Source organism: Arvicanthis niloticus, chromosome 11 (assembly GCF_011762505.2).
Source record: "Arvicanthis niloticus isolate mArvNil1 chromosome 11, mArvNil1.pat.X, whole genome shotgun sequence".
NCBI classification, from domain to species: Eukaryota; Metazoa; Chordata; class Mammalia; order Rodentia; family Muridae; genus Arvicanthis; species Arvicanthis niloticus.
This window is the reverse complement of record NC_047668.1, coordinates 4,595,227-4,599,474: the sequence shown is the minus strand read 5'-3', so window position 1 is coordinate 4,599,474 and position 4,248 is coordinate 4,595,227. Positions and strand designations below refer to the sequence as shown.

General features: G+C 34.7%; 1 non-coding gene across 1 annotated transcript; it reads left to right on the top strand.

Annotated features, from left to right (window-relative positions):
- Positions 1–892: 892 nt before the first annotated feature.
- Positions 893–997, top strand: LOC117717456 (U6 spliceosomal RNA). Its single transcript, XR_004607936.1, has one exon. It is a non-coding gene; the product is annotated as a U6 spliceosomal RNA (small nuclear RNA).
- The last annotated feature ends 3,251 nt before the right edge of the window (positions 998–4,248 follow it).

Genomic DNA, 4,248 nt, shown 5'->3' with positions numbered 1-4,248 from the left:
AGACCTGCTCTTATTAAGTTATCTTGATTTGTTTAGGACTATTCATTTTATATATCCACGCCCCTGGGAGACCTGCTCTTATTAAGTTATCTTGATTTGTTTAGGACTGTTCATTTTATATATCTTGGACTATGAAAGGTGATTTAAGACTTCTTATTTGATGATATTGGTTTGTATGCTTTCCTTTATTTTTCTAACTTTTGTTTTATGTAGGTGAATACTTTGTAATTTGTATCAGATATTCATAGCTTTTCTGTTTTTATTATATACTTTAACTTTTTGATTTTTTTTTTAGATAGAATGGACTGGCTTTGGACTCCTGGTGTAGAGCTGAGGCTGGCTTTAAACTCCCCATGTAGCTTTGGCTCTCCTTAAATACCTGTGTAGCATAGATCTTATAATGTGTATGTGTTAGCCTTAATTTCTAGAATCTTCTCTCATTTGTTATGGTTTTCATTATTATTGATATAGACCTTGGTAGCTTGTAAGATTTTCATGTTGTTAATTATGGTTGTTTTCATCCCAGATCTTGATCCTTTTCTTAAAATTTTTTATTTACAAGATAGACACTAACTTTTTTCATTAATTGATTTATTTACTTTACATCCAGATCACAGCCCCTTTCTCCTCACTGTCCCACCCATAAAAGTCCCCTACTACCCCAACCCCTTCTCATCAGAGAAAGGGAAACCCTTCATGGGTACTACCCTGCCCCGAGACATCAAGTAGCAGTAGACTATGTGCATTGTCTCCAACTGAGGCCCAACTAGGCAGTTCAGCTAGGGGAAAGAGATCCAATGGCAGGCAACAGAGTCAAAGACATCCCCAGCTCAAATTGTTAGGGGACCCACATGAAGACCAAGCTGATGTCTACAAATGTGTTGGGGGTCTAGCTCTTTTTGGTAGCACATATACTAAAATTGGAATGATACAGAGAAGATTAGCATGGCCCTTACAGAAGGATGACTGTAACTTTTATAAATGATAACATTCTTGTATTTTTTGCTACCTATCCTTTTTACTATATGATTTCATGTTTGTAGCTGTTATAATTCATTTATTCTCAATAGTATGCTTGACTACCCCAACATAGGTGACATGGATATGTTTTGAATATCATTTTACTTTGATTTTGCTATTTTCTCATGCTTGTTTTTCTTTGTCTGATATTCTATATTCATAATGTTTCCCTTTGTATGTCTACATATGGGTATTGTTTTCAATTTTACCTTTATATGGGTAATATTTTATTTTTATTTTTATTTTTGTTCTTGAGGTTTATCACTGGTGTTTTATTTTTTTATTTCTAATATTTTAAAGATTTATTTATTTATTTCATGTATATGAATACAGTGTCACTATCTTCAGACACACCAGAAGAGGGCATCAGATCTCATTACAGATGGTTGTGAGCCACCATATGGTTACTGGGGACTGAACTCAGGACCTCTGGAAGAGCATCTTAACCACTGAGCCATCTCTCTAGTCCCTCACTGGTATTTTCTTAATTTTTCTTGTTTTTGTATCTTAGTTTAGAACAAGAATTTAAAAACTAGTATTTTACAATCAGCTCATCACACTACTTGTGATGAATGGTTACAGAGAAGTTCAAATGTATTGAGTATTCTGAATTATACTCAGATACATGAGAATGAGAAGGACACAGGGACAGAGAAACTGGAGGGACAGCCAAGGGGAGAGGTAGAGTGCAGAGACTGTGATTCATAAAAAAGAGGGGCAACATCCCATAGTGAGTTCCTTTGGTTTCCTTGAGGTCAATTTAAAGTATGCCTCAGCTTCTGATTCAATAACACTGTTTTTTCTAGTGTCCCATCCCTGACCTGTGCATTATAGTAAATATGCATTTCTTTCTCACATTCATAAAAATTAGAGAGAAAATGTATGTCCCAAACAGCACTGATGACACTTGAATTAAAAATGTCAAAATGGAAGAAAGCATAATGATGTGCACAATGGAGATGTCTGAGTCTTAGACACTCACTTGGAAATCTCCGTCTGCATATCAAGAAGCACTAATCAAAGAGCCAAGACAGGTTATGTGTAGTCCTTGTTAATATGAGCTCATCCTAGAGAGGCCATGTTGATTTGGTGTGAGGCAGTGAGTTAATTAGTACAGTAAATTAACATAGCACACAAGTGATAATACTGTATCCAAAGCAATTTATTGGTGTTAATTTCTTCATTTGCGAATGGGCAAAGTTCACCTGTTGAAACAGATATTTTAACATATGCTATAAATTGCTTTTGAACTTGTACATTTTAAAAATTAGCTGCAGTTTAGTTAAATTTGAGTGATAATACTAGAATAGACCTTTCCTTCTTAGACCAGCATAATTGAGAATTTGGGTTCGTATAAGCACTGTCAGGGCAGATGCAGAATTTTGATATGTTACTTGTCTCCTGTCCTCAGGTAGCTGTTCACTGTGTTCAATATGTATATATATGCATGTGTACATATATACACACATATACATGCATGTACATGTGCACACACACACATTTTACTATCATCAACAATATACTTGCTATTCATTTAACAATGTATTATAGTTTGTAAAAGAGTTCTATGCACTGTGTGCCATTTAGTCACCTGTGCAATTCTGTGAGGCAGGTGGCATCTCATGTCTACAAATAATGAAACTGAGACTCATGTACAAAGAGGAAGCTTTAGAGTTCATGTCTTTGAATTTTGCCTTTCTATAGAAATAGATGGCTTGTGATACACAGATGTTATACAGCTCATAAAAGATGAGGGAGGCAGAAGAACTATTCTGAGAAAGTCAAAATAGAATACAGTGTTACAAAGAGAAAAAAGAGAACCAGAACAGTAGGATTTGATAGAGAAAGAAATGGGAGGGGAAAAATAGGAGAGCAGGGTAAGGAGGAAATATGGGAAGGCATAGCTAATAATAAGGACCCTTTCAAAGCCATATAGAAACCTACTATTCTACAACTTCTTAAAATATATAAAAGGAATTGAAATGGAGTTACTTTGCAATGTGGGAGACAAGGACTCAACCAGATACCATATGCCACTGACTAGAAACCCAAACTTAATTTTTACAGGATTAAGCTTAAAGAAGTTTACTGATGTGGCCAAATCCATACACCTGATGATGTGTGGAGGCATGCTAAGTGTTCAAGTCTCCACTTTGTTCTAGTGCTTCAAAGGAAAAAAATAATCAATACTCAATATTTCTCTCTGTGACAGCATTTGTAATAATGTTAGAATTGGCAGCTGTTATTTCCACTTCTTCAATACTTACCCTTTGTTCTGTTAACATTCTTTCCTTTCCTTTGGGAGTATAGTTCTCAGTCACTCCAACTGATCACTCAGCCTAGACATTAGTACAGTGACTAGTTATGGACCTCTGTGAGCTGAGCCAGAATACTTCCTTTTATTATGTTCAGGAAAATACGAAGTGTGTCAGTTCTTTTATGATCATTTCAGTAGGATCACATAAGCTGAAAACTGAAACAGCTGAATAACTGATGGTGTAAGCCATGCTACTCTCTTTCAACTAATAGGAAGATACTTGAAGCTGAAAGAGGAGGCCAATATGGAGATAAGAATGAAGAAAATCCTGAAGATGGGAAAGTCTCAGAGTCAGGATTCCAACAGTCCAGTGAGCCAAGCATTACCTCATTTGTATGAACTATGTTCAGTTGCATATTTGTTACGTAATACTTGAAAAAGAAAGGACGTTTAGATGCTAATTTCTTCTTTCAAATTCCAGATAAAATGCACTTTTTATAAATTAAATATAAATTAATTGAATATAAATATAAATTAAAGAATAGAATTATTTTGTGTCCCAAATGAAAATCAATAGTATAGAAAATTTCAGCTATGAATTTTAAAATCATTTATAAATGAATTATTACTATAAGGCAGGGGCATGGGAGGAATTGGAGGGGTAAGAGAGAGGGTTTAAAATAATGTAAATATAGTATATTATGTATGGGTATGCGATTTTTAAAAATAAAAACTAAAACAATAAAGCATGATTTTTATGTTGAAAATAACTTGAACATATAACAAAATAGGCCACAGTAGTCATATTTCATATGTTACGTCTGGGAAGCTCTCCCTCTATAGCTCTCAGTCTTGGTTCAGGGGTCTGTTTTAAGTTGTAGCAAAGCTCTCTCCTTGACTGTTCTATCTGAAAGTACTAATTTCTTGACTCATTTCTTACCTCACGGGATAGTCAATTCAACATTATAACA